This window comes from Lucilia sericata, unplaced genomic scaffold, assembly GCF_015586225.1.
Source record: "Lucilia sericata isolate MDLA Ls3-8-SP2 unplaced genomic scaffold, ASM1558622v1 Contig000821F_arrow, whole genome shotgun sequence".
NCBI lineage: Eukaryota > Metazoa > Arthropoda > Insecta > Diptera > Calliphoridae > Lucilia > Lucilia sericata.
In genome coordinates this window covers 30,946-48,838 of record NW_023994813.1, presented here as the reverse complement: position 1 = coordinate 48,838, position 17,893 = coordinate 30,946, and positions in this window count along the sequence as shown.

Genomic DNA, 17,893 nt, shown 5'->3' with positions numbered 1-17,893 from the left:
AAAGGACTTCAAAGTTTTAAAGATATAGAAATTTCTTAAAATTTATTTAAATAGTTCTGCTCATTAGTTTTTCTTTATATGGGTATCAAATGCAAGGGGACAATTTCTAGAAGTAGATAATTTCACTGTCAACGTCGAGTGCACGAACAAAATTTCTTATAAGTCTCAATTTAATGTGTAGCGGTGGAAGTATTATTTTTGATAACGGCACGAGCGGAATATTCTCAATACTATCCTGTCCAAGCTGATGAACAATACGAGGCTGCCATTTGTGGTCGGTGCAATGAAGATCTTTGCGCCGACCTTTCCAAAAACACAAAAAAACATTGGTGTTTGGCAAAACCTTTTTTTAAACCCATTAAAATGGCAACTATTTTCAGGTCAGAACAAATCATCCAACATGTCGGTCATAATTTATATTTTCATAATTTTCTTTAATATCTGTGCCATAAATAATTGGCACTGATGGATACACATTACCTACGTGAAACAACACACCTTTGAGGCTCTTCGTTGATCCATCTATAAAGAGGCGCCATTCATTTGGATCATAGGAATGGCCAATAGTTTCGAAAAGTTTTTCAACATCATCTGCGTAAGTGATGCCAGTTTAGTCAGCCACTTTGAAACATGCGTCAAATGATTGCTCGTTTGAACGCTTTCGGACTGAAAATCCCAAAAATCTTCAGAAACCAATTTCCACTGTTGTAATCGGGAACCTAATACTTCAGAATTCTTTGCGAAATATTTGTGTCACGCACGAGATCATCAAAATCCGCTTGGGTTATAAAATACAAATAAACCACAAACAACACAAAATTTGCTTTTATTAGAATATTCCATATTACTTTTTAAAAATGACCACTTATTAAAAAATTATTTATAAGAATTTTGACGTGTCAATTCAAAACTACTAGATGCTTGATGTTACATAAGATATTTAACTTTTTATATACAATGTATCCTGATAAATAAAATAAAATTAGTAAGGAAATTATCTGGGACATGAAAGAAAAAATGTTTAAAGGATTTTCCTTGAATTTTGTTGTCCTGAAAAATTAAAAAAATATTGTTTCCATTTCTGGTGACTGTCTTCTTTTATTTGACAAACATTAATTAATAAAAATATGTATATAAATAGAAATTTTTACATCTTTAAAATTTTGTTTTCCTTTAAAAGGAGAAAAGATCAGAAAATTAAAAACTGAGAACGCAGATTTGCTATATACGATCTCCAGTTTCATGTGTATGTGGACTTGTTCAAGTCCAAAAAGTACTATCTAATATTTTTGTAATCTTAATTGCTGTATCGATAAAAGTATTTTTTTGAATGAACTTAATAAGTTTTTTTCTGTTTAGGCTTAACTTATAAAGCTATAAGAACGAAATTTAAGCATGTGTTAAAGTATATGCATGGTTTTCAACATATATTTTTTTAGAAAAATATATTGGAAATTGGATATAAAAGGATACATTTTTCAAAGGACATTTTTTACAACTTTTCGTCCTGAAAAGTAATAATAATAAATTGTATCTATTTCTGGAAAATGTTCTCTATCATTTTATATTCATATAAAGAAAAATTAATGAGCGGAACAATTTAAATAATTTTTTTTGAAATTTGTATATCCTTAAAACTTTGAAGTCCTTTAAAAGGGAGAAAAGATCACAAAATGAAAAACTGAAAACGCAGTTCTACTATATATGATCTCAGGTTTCATATGTGTATAGTGTCGTTCAAGTCCAACAAAAAAAATGTAAAATTGTATCACGGTGCAATAAAAGGAACATCCAACTGTTTATGATGATTTTTAAAACGTAATATATTATCATCTACATTAGGCATCATTGTAACTACTTTCTTGCAACTATTCTTGTGATCCCTTATTATTTTTCAGTTTGAGAGTATTGAAGACATGCGTTGCAAAGTTATATTCGTCCCTTATGTGAAGTTATGCTACTTCTTACTAATCTAAAATATTTACATAATAAAATTATATCAATATATTGTATGAAAATTGTATGAGCATTGTTATTATTTAAATTACCTTGAAATATCTGTTATTAATACATAGTGGAACCATTTTTCATCACTCAAAAGAAGGAGATTTACATGGTGTTCTTTCACTCCGTTTGTAAGATAATAGGGCCCCACAATGTTATTCCCTTCACAACCAAACACATTAATACTAATGTTGGTGTTGTTTTTTTTTCAAATTTGCTAATATCTTTTAATTTTAAAGGAAATTCCAGTCCTTCAAATTTAATTAATTGATCTTCTACTTGTATGCAGTTTTCAGCTATATTAATATTATTTATTATGTTCAGCTTGTTTCTTGAAAATGAAGCAATAACGCTCCATTTGAAGCAGTAATCATCATCATTTAAAATATTGAAGCTTGCTTGTTTTTTCATTAACCATTGAGGTAATGGGATGTATTTTGATCCTCCTATAAGAGAAGCCATATTAATGTTTACTTCAAGCTTCTTTATCCTAATAAGTGATCATCCACTATCCCTTTCTTGAAATTCACTTATTTTGTTGATTATTTTATCATAATGTAATTTAAGAGATTCTTCAACATGGTCACTCAGTGTGAATAGAGACATTTTGGAGTGGTGGGTGATGGAGGTCAATTCATCTCTTATTTGTATACCCTCCACCACCATCAGTGGTGATAGAGGGTATATATAAGTGTGTCATTCCGTGTGTAACACCAAGAAATATTCATCTGAGACCCAACATCCATATGAAATTCTGAGTCGATTTAGCTGTGTCCGTCTGTCTGTCTGTCTGCCTCAAACACTCTCACGTTAAAACTAAGCAAAATAAATCAGCTAAATTCACTAAAAATATACACTATTGTCCTAAACAGTTTGGTATTGAAAATCAGCCCAATTGGTCCACAACGTAAAAAGTTATGAATAAAAATTTCAGACTACCTCGAAAAAAATTGAGTTTTTTTCCTAATTCTTGAGTAGTTTTCTCAGAAACTACTAAACATATTGGAATGAATTTTGTCACACCTTATTTTCTTTACCCAGGGATAAAAAATGTTCAAACTCAAAACAATCGATTCAAAATTTCTCATAGCCCCCATACAAAGGTACATATTCTCGGAAATAGATTATACAATAGATAGATAGAAATCATATTACCAACGTAGATCTGTATAGGTCGATTATTGGTCACAGCTCTCATATATGGCCCACTTTCGAAAAAGACTTAAATACAAATAACTAATTAAGAAATAAAGATATTGGAATAATATTCAACATAAATATGTTTTGTGTATACATATATCACTTTGCAAAATATTTTTTGGATTGGTCCATAATTGGGCATAGCTCCCATATAAAGCCCATTTCCAATAACCACCTAATCGCACATATTACATAACTGAATGAAATTATCGGTATAAAATTCATCATCAATGTGCTTAAAGTAGATATAAAATACCCTGCGAAATTTTTTCCGGCTCGGCCCATAATTGTTCACAACTCCCATGTAAGGTCAACTTCAGAAAATTACTTAAATGCAAATAATTTATAAAGATATTGAAATAATATTCAACATAAATATGTATTGTGTATACATATATCACTCTGCAAAATGTATTATAAACGCACATATTTCATAACTGAATGAAGATATCGGTATAATATTAGTCATGAATGTGTTTATAGTAGATATGAAACACCCTTCGAAATGTTTTCCGGATCGGTCCATAATTAGTCACAGCTCCCAAATAAGGACCACTTCCGAAAATCGCTTAAAAGCAAATATCCAATTAAAATATAAAGATATTTTAAAACAAGTAAGAAATTATAGTCGGGCGAGGCCACCATATAATACCCTACACCTGTTACAAAAATAAAATGTGATTTAGTTTTCATAATAGAGCATTTAGTTGAATTGTACCTTGCCTCAAATATACTTAAGCCGTTTATTGTTGAATAAAATTGTGGACATTTAAGTCAAATTTTGAAGGGGGTTTTGTATAGGGGCTATGGTCAAATGAGACCCTATAATTATAAAATTCATGAGAGTCATCGAGGCTAGTATAGAACTTGGTTTTGCAGCTTTTTGTCGAGATACGAGCATATTGAACATAATTATGAACTTAAAAGCCCTATTCGTCGGGTTCAGTTGTAAGGAGGCTAGGTGAAATAATGAACCAATGTTAATCATTTTCAATAGGCTTCGTCTCCGGTACCATAGAAGATGATGTGCCAAATTTCATTGAATTATCTTCAAAATTGAGACATGAAGTTAGATTACAAGCTTTACAAGCCCTAATCGACTCAAAAAAAGATTCTAAGCCGATTGATATACTTTAAAGTGGTGTAGTGTATAAATAGGCTATAAAAATAAGTTTTTTATGGATCGGTACATAATTGTTCATATCTGTCATATAGGATCCACTTCAGAAAATCGCACATTTCATTGATAAATAAAGATATCGGAATAAGGATATTTTGTGTATATAAGAAATCTTTTTTTTTTAATTAGGATCAATGCATAATTGGCCTTAGTTCTCATACAAGGCCCATTTCCATAAGTCACTTTTTCCAATATATTTAATTCAATTATAAATATATACGAATAAAATCGGACACAGTGTGTTTTTTATCGAAAAATCATTCTGTGAAAGTTTGTTCGGATTGGCAAATAATTGGCCATATCTCCATAAAAGGTATATATGATTTCTAAATGATAGCACTCTCATCCCGGAAGGACAATTTAAACTTTCACAATTTATTAAATACGTATCTAGTAATATTTATAAGGGTTTTCATAAAAAGTAGCTGACAGGTGGAGTGTATTGAAGAATCGGCATAGCCGAATATAGCACTCTGACTTGTTATGTATTCGCACTGAAGCTCCATATTATACTTGAATGTAGAATAACGCTTGTATTTATAAAAAAATCTTATTTTGCTTTTAATGCACTCAATAGTTAAAGCACACTTTAGCCTTAAAAACCATTAATAAAATTGTGATATTCATAAACAAATAATAAACGTATATTAACTATTGTGCTGATTTATGTTTAAGTTGGCAGCACTGTACAATATGGCTGTCATTTTATGTGTTAGTGTTGCGTACAATTAGGATAAAATATTCGTTGATTCGGTTTTCTTAATTTCATATTTTTGTTTATAATAGATTTTTGACAATAAAAACAAACTTTTAAGAAAAATAAATATATATATATGGCTTTAATAAATGTCTATTTAGTTCAGATGTATAAATATAACATATAATTTCTAATTATTATTAAAAGTATCCGGATATTTTGCGACAAAATATACATCACTATGACACATTTTCTTATTTTTACTTATTTTCCTTGTAATTTTTGATAAATTTTTGCAAATATTGATAAATTTCTTTGATATTTGACTAATTTTAATGCTGGCGAATATATTTTGCATTAGTATAACACTAATCAATATAATTTACATGGTTAATTACTTTATGGCATTATATTTAATCAACAAACTTTGAAAAAGCCAAATCAAATGATTTTGTCCATCATTTGGTTGACAGACGGGCACTTCCAAATTGCCTAAAAATAGTGCTGGACAATTGGAATATTGTCAAATATTCATGCATTAATCCAAGAATGCCTAGATTTGAGTTTTTTTCCTCAAAATATAATCGTTTAAAAATTTTCTGGGATTTTATTTACAAATTTGTAAACGTTAAAATTAGAATTTTTTAGATTTTATTTTAAAAGAAACCATAATTAGTTTTCGCAATCAACCTAAAATTACCGGAAAAATCTTTATCTGAGAAAAAAAATTGTTAAAAATCAACTTATTGTTGGCTTAAAGAAGGGTCGAGCCTACAATAAAATTCTTCTAATTGTCAATGGTTTATTGAAGGTGTTTTAAGCTATTTCACGTTTATAAATACGATTTTCCTGAATTTTGCCTAAAATTGTTTAATAAACCTAAAATAAGTTTTTATAAATACAGCCGTAATACTTTATGGAATTATTAATAATACATACTAACCCTCCATTTACTATTTCGAAAAACTCATATCATACCATGATTAACCCATTTATTTCCCATTGTAATTGCTTGGGTATAGCAAAAATTATTATTATTGTTGTACAATTTTCATTACCTTCATTTGAAAAATAGTATTGCAATTATTTTTCAATTTTGTTGGGCGTCGAATGGGTTAAATTAAAAAGAATATTTGCCGAGGTGTATTCATTAATAATTATTAATTAAAAATTACTTTCAAAACAAAATTACTTTGTAACAAATAAAAGACATCCCTACAAACATTTTCTATTGCGGAAGTTACCCGAGCTAAAAGCTCGCCAGCGATATTGCGGAAGTATAAGAATTCTTGTCACCAGTCGGGAAGAACTGATGCCGAGCTGGTGAACGTCTAAGAGTAACGTGGAAGATACTTCTGGAAGACCCGCAGAAGAAACTTCTAGATGACTCTTGGAAGTAAGGTATTGCCAAAGACTATTCTAGATGTAACTAGGAAGTCACTTCTTGAAGTGACTACTTAGTATCATCTAGAAGTGTTCCTATCTTATCTTCTAGAAGATGAGTTTTCTCTTCTTCTAAAAGAAGAGTATTCTCTTCTTCTAGAAGAAGAGTATTCCCTTCTTCTAGAAGATGAGTATTCTCGTCTTTTAGAAGATGAGTTTTCTCTTCTTATATTTGTATACTCACCAAATTAAAATCTATATAAATAAATCTAAATAAAATGAAATTTTATAGTTTTTATTGAAATAATGAAATTGAAATAGTAGAAAATAATAGATTTAACAACTAATCTAAAAAAAGCAATATATGTACATTAGACCGACTCACAAAAAATGGTGCTTCAGTTACCCACCTCAAAATATTCGCTGTTATGTAATATGATGTTACCCAAAATATTTTCGGTTAAGTGTTGTCCATTCGTGAGCTGAACAGTTTTAAAGAAAAAATTCAATATTTTACCCAGTTTAAAAAAATCTTCGTTATGTTTTATAATGGTTCCCAAAATATTTCTGGTCTATCGATGGCCGTTCGTTAGCTGAACAGGTTACAAAAAAGTCCCTTTTTAGTTATTTTTTTTTTTTATTTTTTTAATTATACAGCATTTTTTAAACAATATATCGTCACCTAAAACGCAAACGGCCCCATCTAATATTTTTAAAATTTTACGGGAGAAGCAAAAAACTATTTAAATTGAAATGTTTGTTTCTATCAACGCGATTTATTTTTATAAAATAAACAAATTGTTTAATGGTGAAACGTATTATTTGTTATGATAGTTGACATTGCCGTACATAAAAATGGATAAATTGGACTTTTTACCCTTAATATTTAAATGTTTTTGTAGATAGGGCCTTTTGTTTTTTGTCACTAAAATTGCCAATTTTGGTCGGAGGAGTCTAATTTATTTTGTGGACATTTGTTTTGATGCAATTCATTAGAATCTGCAATATTAATTCATATTAATTTGTAACTGAAATTCATTGTAATTTATATCAAGTAAGAAAGTATATTCGGCCGTGGTTGACCATATGAGTATAAAATTTGATTTATTTTTCGTAATAAAGCATTTATGTTGAATTGAACCTTGGCTCCGATATATTTAAACTAATTTTCTGAGAAAGGCTTTATACATTTGTATATGTATGGGGGCTAGGTAAAATAAAGGACGGACTTTAACCATTTTTTAAAGGTTTTGTCATTGGATCAAAAAGCATACGTGCTTATTGTTTTGAAAATTTCAACCTCTAATTTTAAGTTATTTATCTTCATGAATCTTCTTGCATTATTTTGAATTACAGTGTAAATTATTACACTGTATATTTCTTGTTCCTTGTGTTTGGGTAGACATTTAATTCTGATTTTTTCCGGTTAAACCTATTTCCAATATAAATCTTTTTTGCAAAAATTTGTCTTTTTTTGTTTATATACTAAAATTGCAAAAAAAGCTAAAAATTATAAAAAATATTTTATAAAAATGCTAAATAAAATGCCAAATGCTAAATTTAAATTTTACAGCTAAATCAAAATAAAAAATGCTAAATCTAGCTGCCAAAATGGTCACACTGCTGTCAAGCAACTAAATCATATACCGGCGTATAGAGAGGCAGATAAACAAATCACCACTACACACACACACAATAGAATGATAATTTCTTCACATAGAAACAACATTTCAAATTAAAATGTACAAAAAAGAATGAAACAAGATGAACTTATTTACTTTCATTGTTGAAAATTATTTAGGGTGTACGTTGTTCTTGTAAATTATGCTCTTGTTTTTGCAAGTTGTTATTGTTTTTTCAAGTTGTGTTTTTCAATTTCTTTAACAAAGCGACATCAACCTGCTTTGTTGAATGCTGTCAAGCAACTAAATAAAATATTTGTATTTTTGATGCTATTGTTTAGAAGTTCATCTGCGATCGTGTTGTGTACATGTGTTTTGCCGAAAATCTTCGTTGTCAGCAGTGTTGCCACAACAAAATTTTTTTTTCTATCCAAATTTCGAATAAAAAATAACCAAATTAAGAAAAAAGTAAACATGTTTACAATTGAACATTAAAATAACAAATTCATTTTCTGAAGTGGAACTTGTAACTATGTTAAATTTCGTCGCTAAACTGGTATTATGAAGACAGTTATGAGCGTTAATGTAATTTTCTGTAAGGGATCTTATATGAGACGTATGGTCAATTATGGATCAATTCTCATAAAATCTGACATTATGAGCTTTAAAGTCATTTTCTGAGGAGACTTTTTATGAGGGATAGAGTCAATTATATACCTATCCTCATAAACTTTGACAAATACATTTCCAATAAAATTTTTTTATATGTAATTTCATCGCTATAGATGATTTTTTAAGCAATATAGTAATTTTCTGAATAAGGCATAATATGGGGGCTAGGTGAAATCGTTGACCGATATTTCGCATTTTCAATACCAATCAAACTGGGTCAATTAAAAATATTTTGGCAAAATATTTCAGTTTTCTATCTTGTTTCTTTTCGACTCTATCGTGTTTTCAACAATAAATATATGTCTCTTCGCGGATTCGTTAATAAGTGTAATTAATATGTATTTTAAAAAATAGCTGAGTTTTTAATGCGTTTTAGCGCAATTCAAAAATACTCCACATATGACTTTTTGGAAAACAATTTTAAATTATAAAATTCTTCCCATTTTATGTACAGATTTCGAGATTTCGTTCGAAATTTGGGTTTAAGGGGTATATTTGACCAAATTATAATACCATGTAGCGGATGTTAGCAATACATTCATAACTTCAGCAATATTTGTAAACGTAATCTATTCAAATTATCCGACAAATTGACCAAAATTTAGAATTTAAGACGGTAAAATAATAACTAGTATATAACATCATTTAGAAAATGTAAATAAAGAACTAAAAGTCATGGTGAGATAGTAGAAGTCAAAGGTCATGAGTATCAAATCTTTGCATATATCGCGATTATTGTTCGTCGTACGAGTTTAGATGTTATTACAACTTTTGTATACAATACAATTTCATTTTCCTTAGCTGTGTTACTTAAAAATATCAGTTGATTAATACTTTAAAGATATTGTAATACTATTCTTACATCAATTAGCAGAAAATACTTTATTACTTCTTATTAAATCATTTACCTTAGATTTTCGGCAAATTAGCACAGTATCTGTTTCTGCAAAATTTCAAATAGGTATGGAAGTTGCAATTATACTTTAAATTTTAAATTTAATTTGGAGGACATAATCTACTAAGTACGTAGACTATTCCCACCGAATTCCATAAAAATCGAAATGCGAAATACAGCCTACTTCGTTTTTTCATATAAGTATCGCGAGTTCTTTACATAAAAAGTTCCAATAGAAATATTAAAGGAAGGACGGACGAGTTTGAATCGACCCAAAAAGTGATTTTAAGTTCATGGATGCACCAGAAGGAGAGAGAGGATTCATATTCACGATGTTAGATTGACTAGTGTAAATAAAATAATATTACGGTGTTGTTATGATTTTAATCAACTTATTTAATATGTGGAAAACTCATAGGTACTTTTGCTAAATCCTAACCAATTAAGATTAAGTATAACCAGTAGATGTACATATTGCAGTAATAAAAAAATTTCGAATAGTAAAAAAAAAAATTCCACATATTACCAAAATTCAAAACAGGATGATATGTATATTTACATAATTGATTTAAAACTAGAGATAAAAGAAGTTTAAAAGCAAACAGCATTTAGTTCAATTGTTTGCAAAAAATAACCAAAACGAAAAAATAATTCACATGTACACATGCAAAATAAAAACAAGTAAGAAATTATAGTCGGGAGAGGCCGACCATATAATACCTTACACCTTTGACAAAAATATAATGTGATTTAGTTGCCATAATAAAGCATTTAAGTTGAATTGTACTTAAGCCGTTTATTGTTGAATAAAATTGTGGACATTTAAGTGAAATTTTGATGGGGTTTTATCATAGGGGCTAGTGTCATATGAGAACCTATTATTATGGAATTCGTGGGGGTCATCAAGTCTTGTATACAACTTGGTTATTGCAGCTTTTTGTCGAGATATGAGTATATTAAACATAATTATGAACTTAAAAGCCCTATTCGGCGGGTTCAGTTGTATGGGGGCTAGGTGAAATAATGAACCGTTGTAAACCATTTTCAACAGGCTTCATCTACGGTACCATAAAACATCATGTGCCAAATTTCATTGAATTATCTCCAAAATTGCCACCTGTAGTTTGATTACAAGGTTTACATGGACGGACGGACAGAAGGACGGACGGACATAGCTAAATCGACTCAGAAAATGATTCTGAGCCGATTGGTATACTTTAAGGTGGGTATAGGACCAATATTATTGTGCGTTACAAACATCAGCACAAACCCAATATACCAAAGTGGCAACACTGGTTGTCAGAACAATAATAGCGCCGACGTCTGAACTAAATAAAATATTTGTATTTTGGATGCTCGTGTTTAATAGCTACCATATACGATAACCACGTAAATGGATATATTTTATTACTGAATAAAGAGATATCGGTATAAATTTCGTAATGAATGTGTTTAAAGTAGATATAAACCACCCTGAGAAATATTTTCTGCACCAGTCCATAATTGGTCATAGCTCCAATATAAGATCCACTTCCAAAAGCCGGACTTAAATTTCTCATAAATAAGTTTTTCATATATACAAATCACTTCTAATTTTTTCTGTATGGGCCCATAAAAATTACTTAGCCGCACATATGTATTTCATTGACAAAAAGATATCACTATAAAAATTGACATGAGTATTTTTTTGTATGTACATATATATCATTCTGAAAAATATTTGGGTCAGTCCATAATTGGTCATAGCTCTTATATAAGATCCATTTCCTTAAGCCACTTTACCCCATATATTTCATTAACATACAAGTATATATGGACAAAATCCGATATAGTATATTTTGTAAAGCAATAAATCATTCTCCGAAATTTTGTTCGGAATGGCCATATCTTCCATAACAGGTCCATAAACTAGTTATAGACTTGATCAAAGTTAGCTCCATAGGTGTATAAAGCAACTATTAATAAAATTTATTAAAACTCTAAAACTATTTAAATTTTGATTCATAACTTTTTCCGATGTGAACCGATTTTGGTAATTTTCAATACCAAACTGCTTAGGACAATAATATATATTTTGGGTGAATTTCTGTTGCTTCGTGTTATCGTGAGAATGTTTTATACAGACAGACGGACGGACATAGCTAGATCGACTCAGAATTTCATAAGGTCCAAGAACATATATATTATATTATTATATATATATATACACCACTCTGTTCATAGAACATCTCGTACTGCTATCATGAAAACAGTTCCACCCTAATACATTGTATGTATGTAAATATGTCTCTAAATTCATTGTCATGGCTTTCTATTATATCTACATATGTATAAATTAAGCAAAACTACGAAACTGGAACAAATTAAAGCAATTTTAACTAATCCTTACCAACTTTCTAACTTTAGCTAATTAACAAATTTTCTACAAACAAACAAAAATTTGTGTTAAAGTATTTACAAATGTACATACATATGTATATGTATAGGTATATTTTATGTATCAACGAAAGTTTATCACACTCTGATTGATTTTCAAAGACAACCTATCGTTAAATAAATATAGAAATACAAACAAGTCCATTCATGGGTTTGATTTATTTAAATTTTGTAAATAGAAGTAAATTTTTGTTTATCGGTAGTTTGGTTTGTGTACACAATTAGTTAATGTGTTAAAACATTATAAATTCAATTTTTGTTGTTTCTTGAATAGAATTGTTTGCATGCGTTTTAGGCCAAACCTGTTTGCTTTTTAGTTTATTTATTGTTTATTTTTATAAAATGTTTAGCATGCAAATCTAAACAAAGAATATAATGTGCAACAAAATCCTGCACTATATCCGTCTTTCGAAAATCAGGGTTATACAATTTGCGAATATACATATAAATGAATATGTATGTATATTTTGTGTATTTTTATGCAATATAAAGCAAATTTTTATACCAACCATCAAAAAAGATGGGGGGTATATTGTTTTTGTCATTCCGTTTGTAACACATCGAAATATTGTTATAAGACCCATAAAAGTGTATATATTCTTAGTCCTTATTAGATTATAAGACGATCTAGCAATGTCCGTCCGTCCGTCTGTTTGTTGAACACACGATTGAGTCCAAATAGAAGTAGCTAGCGATCTGAAATTTTGCACAAATAGTTTTAGTTGATGCAGTTTGTTTGGTATTGAAAATGGGCAATATCGGTGCATGATTTTATCTATCTCCCATATAAGGCCCCCTTCATAAAATGACTTTTTCGCTCATAACTGCCTAAAATAAGCGGTGAAATTCGGCACAAACATGTTTTATGGGAACATAAATCTCTTTGTAAAATTTTATAATGATAGGCCCATAATTTACCCTACCTCCCATATAAGGCCCCCTTCCGAAAATGACTTTAACGCTCATAACTGTCTAAAAGAAGCATTTTTTTTTATAAGAACCTAAACCTCTTCGTTCATAATTGACCCTTTGGTTGATCGTTCTTTGAATCGTTCTACAAAATTTTAGGATGATCGGTCTATAATTGACCCCACCCTCGTATAAGGGCGCCTTCAGAAAATGTCTTTAATGTCATTCAACATAAACAAGTTTTATGGGAACTGAAATCTTCTTACCGATGATGAAGATGGATCTATAAATGACCATTTCAGAAAATTATTTTAACTCTCATTAGTTACTTAAAAATATGACTTAGGCGCAATTTACATGAAGACTTTTCAGACGTCTGTTTTTTTCCAATTCTCTTTTGAGAATCTTCCAAAAAATCATGAACATTTATACGGTGATTTTTTACATGCAACTATGCATGTCTTTTTTTGATGTTTAATTGTATAATCCTTTTTAATTACTTATTTGTAATAAAAATAAAATTAAATTTTTAACATAAAAACCATTTAATTTGATTTAAAAAAAATTAATTACACGCTATAGTATTTTTTTAATGCAAATTTTAGTGTTTTCATGTAAAAAAAAGACAAAATTATTTTTTTACATGAACATAATATCAACAGTACGAATGAGTTTAAAGAGGAATGTCAAAAACAATCATGAAAAACCCAAATCATGTTTGTTTTCTTACCCCCCATTCTTCTCTACCCCGCTCACCACCAATCATCGACAAACATGAAAACAGACGTCTGGGCAAACATGAAAAAAAATCATCGTGTAAATTGGGTGTTATACAATGAAATTCGAAATAAACAACTTCTTATGAAGATCGGTGTATAATTGACCCTTCAGAAAATCACTTTAACGCTCATCAATGGCTCAAAATTTCATACAAATTACGTTTTGTTAGTTTTATAGGAACTAAAATTTTTCAACTAAATTTGATAAGAATCGGTCGATAACTGATCCAACACCGCATTATCGGTTTCCTTCAAAAAATTACTTTAAACCTCATGACTGCATTAAAGATACGAGTACAGCGATTAAATTCTAAACAAATAATTTTTGTATAAACCGATGAGGATAGGTCCATAATTGACTCTACCCTACATATAAACCCTCTTACAAAAAAACTGTTTATGGTTATAAAAATTGGACCAAAAAAAATTATATTTTTAATTCGGAAGACCAAATATTTCCCTGTTCATATAATATTACCCTGATGTTCATATTAATATCGATATACATATGATGATAAAATTCAACATTGTTTATTTATAAGGAAGCATTCTTTTTGGGGACATTAATAGGGGTGTAGGGTAGGGTCTCATACAAAACTTGTTTAAGTAAAATTTCTTAGCTGTAGTCGCATTTGAGCGTTACATACAATAACGAGCGTTACAGTCACTATCTGAGGGGGACCTGATATGGACGGTAGGGTCAGTTATAGACTGACCCAAAATGGCTAGCACAAAACTTGTTTATGTAGAATTTCACTGCTGTAATCGCATTTTTGAGTCAGTAATGAGCGTTAAATCCATTTTCTGAAGGGGACCTTATGATGACTGATGGCCCATACGAAACTTGTTTATGTCGAATTTCATCGCTGTACTCGTACTTTTAAGCTAGTAATGAGCGTTAAAGTCATTTTCTGAAGGGGACCTTAAAAGGGGATAGGGTTAATTAAGGACCGATCCTTATAAAATTTGATAGAGTGCATTTGGCTCGCACAAAACTTGTTTATGTAGAATTTTACCACTGTAGTCATATTTTCACCGCTATTCTAAGATCATCTCTTAGCTCTTAGCGATAAAGTCATTTTCTGAAGGAGGCCTTATATGGTGGTCCGCAAAAAACTTGTTTATGGAGAATTTTAGCGCTGTACTCACATTTTTAGTCAGTAATGAATTTTGCAGTTATATATATGCTTCTTAAGGTCAGATATGAGCATTAAAGTTATTTTCTGAAGGGGAGCTTATATGGGGGGTAGGGTCAATTATGGACCGATCCTTATAAAATTCTACGAAGAGATTTATGTTCCAATAAAACATGTTTGTGCCGAATTTCACCGCTATTGATGCTTCTCTTAGCCAGTTATGAGCGATAAATTCATTTTCTGCAGGGGACTATATGGGGAGTAGGGTCAACTATGGGCCTATCCTTATAATATTTTACAAAGAGATTTAATAAAACATGTTCGTGCCGAATTTCACCGCTATTGATGCTTCTCTTAGCCAGTTAAGAGCGATAAAGTCATTTTCTGAAGGGGATCTTATATGGGGATTAGGCGAAATTTCCCATTTTCAATACCAAACAAACTGCATGAAAAATTTCAGCTCGCTAGCTACTTCCGTTTGGACTTTATCGTGTTTTCAACAGACAGACGGACACCCATGGCTAGATCGTCTTAGAATCTAATAAGGACCCAGAATATATACACTTTTATGGGTCTTAGACGAATATTTCAATGTGTTACAAACGGAATGACAAAAACAATATACCCCCATCTTTTTTGATGGGGGGTATAAAAATTAATATAAATGAGTATATTGGTATTTATAAATGTTTAATACATGCATAAATAGATACATATGTATATGTTTTCATAAAAATAAAAAAAAATAAATTACTATCCCACTGCTTTAAATAAGAGCTAAAAAAATCAATCCCGAAATAATATATGTATGTTCGTATTTTAGCTTAGTTCACACCTATCAAATATGTATATGTATGTTAAAAACGTAACCATTATTTTTAGTAAAAATGTAAAATTTTTAAAGACGTTTTAATAAGTAAACAATACGATTTTATCAAATGTTTGATAGGTATGAACTAAGCTTTAAACATAAATTATTTATAAATGTTAACAAGTAAGAGTGCTATATTCGGCTATGCCGAATCTTAAATACCCTACACCAGCAAGCTACTTTTTATTAAAACCCATTTAACTATCTAATTTTTAGATAACTTGGCAACATTTTTGTTTCCGTATTGAGAGTACTAACATTTATGCATATGTCGAACTAATTTTTATAAGGTCCAGAAAAATTTATATTAATAGGGCAGTTAGAAAACGTGTTATGATTTATCTATACACAGAACATACTCACGTCGAATTTTATCCGGATATAATCATTTAACAACTAATAAGGTGGTATTAAGTGCTTTACTGGGATCCAATACAACTTATGGGCCGATCCGGAAAAAAATTCCGTAGAATGATTTATATACACAAAATACACATTTATGTCGATAACTCTGATTGTCAATGTGCATTTAAGTAATTTATAATGAACTATATGCAAAAAAAATAAAGTTTAATTTTACTCCAATAAATTTATCAATTAATGAAATATATGCGTTTAAGTGATTTTCGGAAGTGGACTTTACATAGGAGCTATGACCAATTACGGGCCTATACGGAAAAATTTCGTATAACACCGTCTGACACTCAAAATTAGACACGAACATTATGCGGTACGCCTGAAACTATAAATTTAATGAAGTAAATCTACGTTCTTAGTTTTTCATTTCGTGATCCTGTGTCCTTTTTAGAGGACTTCAAAGTTTAAAAAAGTACATTTTAAAAAAAATATTTTATAATACTTCTACTGATCAAACAATGCCAAATTTGATGTCAAACGAACAAGAAGAGTTGCAAAATATTTTGTGTTATTTTTATTTTATTCTATTCAGGATCAAAATATGAAAAAATGTCTCTCAAAAATTTTGCAAAATAAATAATATTGAAAACCTAAATAGATATTAAAGGATCAAATTTTTAAAAGGCATTTTTGACATATTTTTATCCTAACAGTATAAAATAAAAATAATACAAAATATTTCCCAACTCTTCTCTTTAGCTTGACATCAAATTTGGCATTGTTTGATCCGTAGAAGTATTTTAAAATATTTTTTGAAAAATTTACTTTTTAAAACTTTGAAGTCCTTTAAAAATGACACAGAATCACGAAATGAAAAATAAAAGACGCAGTTTTTCTCCATTAAATTTATAGTTTTATACGTATATCATCCAGTTCGTGTCTTACGATTTTTTCTCTTTTTGTTGGACGGTGTAATGATTTGTAGCATATAACCTTTTTAAATTTGAAATAACTCGAAGTATAAGGGTTTAATGGCTTCAGCATGCAATTTGTGTCCAGCTTCTTGCTCGTGGGGGAATTCGTGGCCATTATTTACTCCAAGTATAACTTTTAGCTACAGAAACTATTTTGATTATGCATGCTCTAGTTTTAAGAAAAAGAATATATAGATATGACAGAACGAGAAATAAAATGATAAATTATAGTCTTCCAGAAAGCTTACCTTACGCGTATTTGATAACCCTACGCCAAACGCCCATCCAACCTTGATCATGAACAAATCTCTCCCCAATTGTAAATACATGATCCCTTTACTAACAACCTATTTACATAGAACCTTGGAAATCAAAACAAGTGCTTTTAGAATTTCATTATAATATTCAAAAATTTATTACCAATATAATTCATATAACATGCAAGTATTTGAAACTATATAATTTTTAACTCCGAAATGTGTAAATAACAAAATAACCTATTCATAATCTTCATGAATTCAGATAGCATGAAATCTAAACAAAAAAAATTAACAACTAAATGTTTATAAGAAGAAAATTACAACAATTAAATTATAACATTGCAATTTTAAATTAGAAAAAAAAAAAGCTAAACAAAGCTAAACAATTTTAAATTTTAAAACTTAGAAATACAAAGAAAACTACAATAAAATTCAAATAAAAATTGGCATGAATAAAAAAAAAACGAAAAAAATAATGGTTTGACTAGGGCTAGAACCTGGGGTACCAAATTTTTACA